The sequence below is a fragment of the Buceros rhinoceros genome, unplaced genomic scaffold (assembly GCF_000710305.1).
Source record: "Buceros rhinoceros silvestris isolate BGI_N320 unplaced genomic scaffold, ASM71030v1 scaffold3335, whole genome shotgun sequence".
In the NCBI taxonomy this organism is placed as follows: Eukaryota; Metazoa; Chordata; class Aves; order Bucerotiformes; family Bucerotidae; genus Buceros; species Buceros rhinoceros.
The window spans coordinates 8,934-17,866 of record NW_010410966.1 but is presented as its reverse complement, the minus strand read 5'-3'; positions in this window follow the sequence as shown (position 1 = coordinate 17,866).

The following is an 8,933-nucleotide window of genomic DNA, read 5'->3' as shown; positions in this document are numbered from 1 at the left end:
AGAGATTTAAAGTATCATTATCATCAGTGGTGTGTGGAAATCTTCAAAATAGTTACAAATTTTGTAGTCATTACAAAACAGAAAGAGCAGCTGGGCAGCACAGCTAGGAACTGAGAACCAGGGATCCTGAAACTTACTTTTTGACTCGGTCTTTTCTAACATCCCTTTTAGCAGTTACCTAACTTTGTCTGTCCTGTTTCTTGCCTTGTTACACTGTTTAATCTTACAGGCATATAGCAAGGATTAATTAGTGTAAATCACTTTGTAGCTGCTAGGAGAAAGATGTTAGGGCAGAGTACTGCTCTTCCTCTTACGGTGGTAGTTTGAGTGTGGGGATGGATAAAGCACATGTAGGAGTAAAATGCTGGGAAACAGACTTTTCTAAGATTTGATCAAGTTTTCTTCAATCTGTTTTGTTTCTGATCTTTCTGTGGATTTTGCATATATTGATTTAATTGAAGGTCAATCTTATATTTATGTGAGAAAAGCCAGTCGTGTTCTTTTCCTGGATGAAGTTAGGAAACCTCAGGAATCTCATGCAAGTCATTTTGTGAAATTTCCGTAACAGCTTCCCAGCACTTTGGATGCAGTTTTAGGCCTAGTTTGAACAATACTCTGTCATCTAAATGAGGAAATCTAAAAGAAAAAAACCCCCTTCTTTCAAAGATGCCTCTTGTCTGTGGGTCAGTAACTGTTATTTTGCTAAGGACTGAGAGGTAGTTGCAAGTCTTCTCAAATCTCCACATATACGACGGGGATTCCTGTTTGCTGGAATGGTATCTGACTGCATGTTCATCCAGACTATTTTTCAACTTGCTTGAGCCAGAACTCCCAGATAATCCACACCTCCTACACATTAAATCTCACTTTGTCTTAAGTTGTTTGAGCTAAGGGCTCTCCAGGAGCTGTGACTCAGGCATGGAAATAGCCAGGTTCACGTGGAAGTCCTGCCTCTCTGGGCTCTGTGGGTGCTGCTGGCTCCAGCGACTTGAGCGTAAACTCACGCACAGCTACAGCATTAGGTATGTGAGCTTTAATTTCCTTGAGCTTCGTGAGGTTTAAAGAGCAAATTGTTTGATGTAGAAAAACTCCAACCAAGCTGTAGAAGGGTGTCTTTCTCCTCTATTCATGCAGAAATAAGGTGAATCCCGTATTCCAGGATTCCTTCTATTTCATAAGATACCGTGAACCACCATTTACTGAGGCTGCAGGCAGAGGCTGGTGCTGCTTTTATGGGAACTGAGCCTCTGTCCGGTACAACTGTAACAGCGGCTTGCAGAGATGTCCTTGAACGCTTTCTGCATCTCCAATTGTTTTAGCTTGCAGGAAGTAAAATGGTTTTGCAAGGACCAAGGTTAGCTGGAGCCAGGCTGGACTTCTAATTCTGTGGTTTAACAGCGATGTGATATTGTAGTTCTTCAGTAAGTAGCTGTGAATGTGAGAGGAGGGAGGAGAAGAGAAATAAATGTAAATCTGGAGGGAAGGTGAGGAAATGCACGTAAAGCAGGAAAGAAATTATCTTGAAGGCAGAACATGGAAAATAAAAATAGAAGCAGCCAATGAAGTAAAAAACCAACAAGAAGTAAAAATGATCCTTTTTGGTTTTTTTTAATTTGATCCTATTTGTCCTGAGTGCTTGGTTCCACTGCAACTGAGTCTGCAAGCTGGAGGTGCCGATAGTCTGCGGTGTGGTGCAGAAAGTGGGCATCAGGCTGTTCACTTCTTCACAGATTCACGTGCTACAGCCAGTGATAAAAAGAAATGAATGGTAACTAGGGAGAAAGAACGCAAAAAAAAAAAAAAAAAGCAAAGAAAGGCTTAGATCAATAGGGTGAGACGGTGTAATTTGAACCTGCTAAGTATCAGAGGTTTTGTAATATGTCATGAGATTGTATGGAAAGTTGTGCAGTTTTTTCCTCATTTTTCTCCTGAAGTTTGACCTTATTTATCTTACCCGTACTGCTCGTGTGTCCAGGGAAGTAGTGGCTCCTGGAAACAGCCTGCCTAAGATTTACTGGAAACTTGAATTCCACGCAGTCACATGGTGGAAGAAGCAGCTTTAAGGAAAAACAGTCAGGTGGTGGATGCTGGCTCTGAAACAGAAATTCCTGGGCAATGGGACCCTGGGTTTGCCTGCCAGGCTCACTGTGCAGCCTGTGAGGAGCAGGAGCGGAGCAGGGGACCGTCCAGACCTGTGGTGATTGCTGCCGAGACCTAGGCATGGCCACACCATGGGTGTGTTCAAAACCCAGTTCTTCCGGCAGGGATGTCTTTCTGTCCCCTTGTGATCTCGGAGGGTGAGAGACCAGCAACCTTTTCATCAGAAGGACAGCAGGAGTCCCTTAACAAGCAGGACAAGAGAGGCTCTGTTCACAAAGTGTAAGTTAAAGCACCATCCAGGAAGTAAGAGATCCGGGTTTAACTTCGTTCTCTGCCAGAACGGATTTAAATAGTTTTTCCTCCGAACTGCAGAAATCACTAGCTATCCGATTTTCTGTGGGAGAGAGGCTCTCCTCTTTTCCTGCATGATAACCAGAGCCGCTAAGGCCTCCATGCGGAAGAAGTTTTCATTGGTTCTGTTTCAGGTTCATTAAATAATCATAAAATAATTGGATAAAAAATTATCTAAATTCCATCTAAATGTGGACTTGGGCTGGACTCTTGAATAGTGCTTATTTTACAGAGCACATATTCAACAGGATACAGGAATCTGACTTGCAGTCAGAGGACATAAATCTTGTGGTCCTGGAGGCCACCACGGTTTAAGACGGAAGCAAACAAATTTGTCTGAAAGCACAGTTTCAAAATTATTTGTGCTGACTAACCAAAATATGTTAGAAGCAAGTTAGTTCAACATCACGTTGAGCTTTTCTCCCTGACAGTGGTTATCATTGATTCAGGTACCTTAATTCCTTTCTGCAAGTATGCAGAGTTAATGTATCAGGCAATTTTATTTATATATATTTTACATTTTTTTTTTTACTGTAATAACCCATTCTAAATATTCAATTTCATTATTACTCACCCAATCTGTTTTCGGCTACGCAGGTTTTACAACTGATGTGGAAAAAAAAAAAGGCAAAGAAAACTTAAAAAATCTGTCCTCAGCCTCGAGAGGAGCTGAGCACGCTGCAGCAGTTGCAGACTTCAGTGGGAGTACCAACAGCCACCTCTGGAAATAAGACTTTGCACGGGCAGGTAAGTGTTCTTTACCTGGGAGCAGGCTCTGCCCTACTGAAGGAGAGAAACTTCTAAATCACTTTGCTGCGTTTAAAATTTAGCTCCAGCAGACCATCAAGTCTGAAAATTTTGTTCCAGTTGTAATTAATAAGGTGAAGGAAATCAGTGCATTTTAATTTTTCTTATCCCTCCGGCAAAAGCAGCCGCTCACACTGATTTTGGGGCATTTTTTGAAGTCGTTCCTTTTTTAGCACAGAAAAAGGGAAATAAAAGATACAGAATTAAGAGTTATTTCCAAAGGTTTTTGAGACCAGAGAATTTACATTTTGGAATGGAAAGAGAAAATAAAATCATCAGTGTTTCAGCTGAGAAGTCTCCAGTTTCAGCTGATATGGTGTATAGCAAAATCCCTGGTAAAGCTGAGGAGCTGATGTTTGAAGTCCAGAGCTATGATGTGGGGAGCGTAATAAAAAGATGAAAGGTTTGAATGCATAGAAGGCTCAAGATTTGCAGGGCTTAAAGGAATGTAATTAATTTTTAAGTCCTATTTTGAGCCCATACAGTTCAGATTAACTCTAAGAGTCTTCCTTTATAGTTTTACATCTGATAATTTGATTATGAAAATGAACTCTCCCACACGGGAGAGAATGCTAGCAATCTCGTTCCGATAAGAGATATTTATACAGCACCACCGAATCACTTCAGCATAAGGGGGCCATGTGCTTATCCTCATTTCTGATGACAAGGCCACTGCAGCTATCTAAGATTTGTCAGCACTGTTGATGTTCCCTCTCCATTTGGGGCCGGTACTTTCCAGTACTTAACTTCTTTCACTTACTCGGGCATTCTGTGAACTTAATTGCTGTAAACTGAGAATCTTTCTGTACTCTCACATCTCGAAATGGTAGTGGTAGAGGACCTAATTTAACCTGTCCTTGAGCAGGGAAAAAGGAAAAATCTAAGGAATCTTGGGAAAGGGGGCTGGGGAAGAGAGAACTAACATTTCTAAAAGCAGTGTAATTGGTGAAAGATAAGTGACTGATCACAATTCGTCTGCTGTGGAGTACGCAATAGCGAGCCATTACAGCACAGTATAATTCAAAATCCGAGTAGTCCGTAGCTGAGTTTAGGGGGATGGTGGTAGAATAGCAGTAAATGATGGAAATGCTCTTTAGACGCACTGCTTACCCTCTCCTTCTTCCTTTGCCAAATGCAAATGAGAATCTTTTTTCTTTTATGCATGTAGCTCAACTTTCACCTTCAGTTCTACAAATGCAAATTCCTTTATTCATGGTTTCATCATATTACAAGCAAAGTTTTGCTATTTTATTTTAACAGCAAAGTCTTGGCCAATGTTGCTAAAATACTGGAATTTGTCTTAGTCTGCACAGCCTTTCTGTACAAGATCCCGTTCTGATAAAAAGCAAATGCTTTATTTGTCACTTTTTTTTTTAATGGAAAGTAATGCCAGTATAGGAAAGAAGTCTGGGATTAAAACAAACCTGACTTTGTTCAGGTGCTACCAAGCATTAATGGATGAGAGAACATACAATCTAGCAGCACATTCCTGAACTGCACATAAACTTCAGGTCAGCTGGAGTTGTATAAATTAGAACAGTACATTGTGTGTAAAATTCTCTGTTTATAGAGAGGTTTCCACATGGAAAAATCGTTAAACCTTTTCACAAACTGTCTTTTTAGAAAGGAATTTTCATCTGGTGATGGAAGTCTTAAGTGGCTAGGCAAATATGTGTGGAAGGAGAGAAAAAGAAATAATTCTAGGTGTTTTCTGAGCTAATAAAACTTGTTCTTTTTATGGATCTTTGAAAACTTGCATGGTGTGGCAGAAAATTTATCAAAAATTTCATCCTAAAATACTCGTATGTGAAGAAAAAGATTCAGAAAATGGGATTTTCAATTGAGAGTTTCTTGTTCTAGCTGGTATCGTGTTTACGGGATTATGGTATTGGATTTGGAAAGCGTTGGTAGAAAGCCTCCTGGGCAGAGGAGGGAGAGTGAAACACCTAAGAGGCGGCTGGGTGTTGCAAAAGCTCAAAATCACACAACTTTTCGTGTGAGCTTCTCCGTATGTGTACTCTGTAAGGGCTTTTAGCGTTCAAGTGGATTTATCAGTAAGTTGCCTAAGCCTTGAACTTTGGTCTTCAATGCACTGCTAAATCTGAGATCAAAGGAAAAATTCTGGTTCTGCCTAAGTTTACAGGGGCTTGTGTTTCCAGTTGTTGTACCTCAGTCTTTACAGACTTCTCTGCAGTCAAATAGGAGGGAAGTACTTTCCAGTTGACCTACCTTACTTGATTTTTAGATTCGGATATTACTTCCTATTCTCTCCGGTCACTAACAGGTTGAATCTCCGTGTTTGCATTCACTTGTTTTTAATTCAACAAGATGTAGTGCTAATTCTAAAACATTTTCTTCATTGTTTCCATGGTAAAGAATTTAATTGGGCATTTTTTATTCCCCTGTATGCACATTTATTTGGTATAATGTATTTAACCTATGGCTCACTTTAACAATGTCAGTTACAAATAACTTGTGCTGGAATATTTCAGAGAATTCTTTCACGCTATGTCGGGATGACTGTTAGCTGCCAGATAAGGCGTTCAGGATCATAGGATAATTGAGGTGGGAGGGGACTGCAGGAGGGCTCTGGTCCAAACTCCTCCTCAAGGCAGGGTCAGCCATGAGCTCAGGCTAGGTCAGGGCTTCGACCAGCCTGAGCCTTCTTGTTTCAGCTTTCCACCACTGCCTCTTGCCCTCCCACCACGCACCAGTGTGAAGGGCCTGGCTCCATCTCCTCCATAAGCTCCTCGCAGGCACTGGCGCGTTGCTGCTAGGTGCCTGAATCCGTCCCCTGCCCTGGCTGAGCGAGCCCCCTTCCCCCCGTCTCTCCTCACGGGGCTCCAGCCTCATGCCAACTTGACCATTGGTGTCTTTCTTGTGTGGAGGGGCCCAAAGCTGAATGAACATCTAGAAAGCAGTAAATGTTTTACAAGTATTTTAGTGACCAGAATGAGACACGTAGGCTCGTGAGAGAAACAGATACCAGCTGAAGTAGGTTTAAGGGCACAAGAGAAGAGGGTCAATGAGAGTAACAGAGCTCAGCCGCAACCAGAGCGCGGTATTTCCTGAGGAACTTTCTGTAACTGGCTGCGTGTGATTCTGTTACGGTTTGTCACGAGACTTCAGTCCCCACACATCTCAGTGCAGTGCCTTCCTCTGATCATCGCATCAGCGCGAACACGATTCTCTCTCGTGGAAGCACACTAGGGACACATGGCTTGAGAGGATTAATCCCGTTTCCTTGGTACACAGAACCCGTGAGTCATCGCCACTGCTTGTTTGAGCAGAACTCAATGTAAGCATTTCAGTTGTATCTATACACCCACAGCGAAGGTTTTATATAAGATTAAAATGTGCCCGATTAACATAAGAAAACCCAGTGTATATTTGTAGAGCAGGTGCAAGCGATGTCTCATCTCTTCCTGAACAAAAGGTTAATACATTCTCACAAGTGACTTACTCCAACTTGATCACTAAAATGATGATTGTAAATGGATATAAACGAAAGTTAAAAAGCTTCAGGTAATGCACCGTAATTACTAGTTAATATTAAAAAAGGGCAGGAAGTTTAGAAATAGAAAAGTTACACCAGTAACTACCAACAACTAAATTGCACACACTGCATTAATTTTAAGAATTAATTATGATGTAAAATTTAAGCTTAAGTACAGATCTTCAGCCCATGTTTTGACTTGCAGATTTAAAATCTAAGTGAATTGAAAGTAAATGGAGACCTGGAGGATTTAGGTTTTATGATGCGGAATCCCGTTGACAAGGGAAAATATCAGCTTGGTAGAATATGAATGATACCAGTGATCCCAAATTAATGTTATGAATTCTGTTACTTCAGTTAAAATTTATTCAGATATATATGTAATGGAGGCTAACTAATAATTGTATATAGAAAAAGAATAGGAATGACAATAAACATTTCCTGGTAAGAGGTGACAGGGTGTGAATTGGACCTGGGTGATAAAATCCAGTGTGTGTGTTGGTGTGTGTGTCTGCATAGCAGGGTGTAAAAATTGTTTGGTGAATTTAGTCCTTCTGAAGAGTACAATCTGTTGTGGCTGTCCCTCAGCTAGAGAATTTCTAGCCCCTGAGGAGAAAATGATTGCACGTAAAACCTGATCAAATCAGCACCAGGCTGCTTCAATCCAGGAAGCGCTGCAGGGATGGCATAAGGGGACAGATATTACCAAGGTGAGCAAGGGCGGGCAGGCACGCCAGCCTCCTCAGTGACCAGTGGTGGCCCCAGTGGTCCTGTCATAAGAAGAGGGGCTGGACACCGGAACGGGCCTGCAAGGAAGCCACCAAGGGCTGCAAATTATTATTGACCAGCTGCTCTCTTGAACAGGCCTGTGGAAGGTGGGGAAGTGCTGTGACAGTTGTCAGTGTTGCTGAGCTGCTGTTGATCGGACATGCACGGAGAGGAGGTTCCCTCCTGGTAACCTGCCTTCTGTTAACCTTCCTGGAATATGTTGGCTGGGCATTTATATCTGTTGTATGTCCATTTGGAAGACAGTGATTGCATTTCAATTTTTCTATGGGAATTCTTTGTTCAACTGAATTTTGTTTTGGTTTTTTATTGTCTTTTAGTAACAAAACCTGCGCATTTTAAAATTCTTTCCAAAAGAAATTTTTAGTTAGACTTCATTTCAGGAAGTGTTGGATAGAGCTAGAAATTCTAACATCAGACAATTCTTTTGAGGTTTCTCTAGCTCTTTTTTTTTTGCCACAATTGTTCCAAGACAGTCTTGGGCATTTGTGAATGTGGGAACATTTTTTGTAGCACTGCGTATGACATCTCAGGTGTGCAAACCGGCATGGTTCTTCAGAAGCAAAGACAAGCTATGAAAAAGCCATGAAAAGGTACTGCAGGCAGCCTTTGAGACCAGGTATAAAATCATGGTCAAGCTTATCCCACTTTTCATACACAATGCAGTATGTATATGTGCACAAATATATAAAAGTCTGCCTAAATGGAGGATTTAATTTAGCTGTGCTTTTATTCATAAGGTTTTCTTAACATGACAGGAGCTAGTTATGCTGATTTTTTAGTCTTTAAACCATCTAGGCATTAACATCGCACTATGCTTACAGTCCACAAAGAATCTATTGGGCAAGAAAGTGGGTCGTTCTTATCTGATTGCTGAAGTGAAGCAGTGATTACAGTGTGAGAACGGCCGGTGGGAAGGCACTTGCTAGAGATTATAAAACCTAAAGGGAAGGCGTTACTGCTGGATTTTAGTTTATAAAGATGTACTCTGAGTAACAGTACAAAGAATGTCAATTTTATTCTCTCTCGAGGAGCATAATTCCTACAAATGTTGGAACTGCATAATAGAAAATAACTTTAATCATGTCTACTCTGTGAAATATACTCTGCTCACATTAAATATAAATTCTGGGAGTGATTAAGCTCTGTTACAAGTTGCCCAGAAAACTGCAGAACCTCCATCTTTGAAAATTTTCAAAACCCGACTGGACAAGGCTCTAATCAACCTGATGTAACTTCTAAGTTAGTGGTGCTTTGACCAGGAAGTTGAATTAAATTACAGTTGGCCATCCCTTCAGCAGCAATCTCTTAGAATTTAAATTAATCGGATATATTGGTTTTTTTAATTGTGGAAACAGGTGAAGATCCATTCAAATGTGGTTTAGAAGAGCTT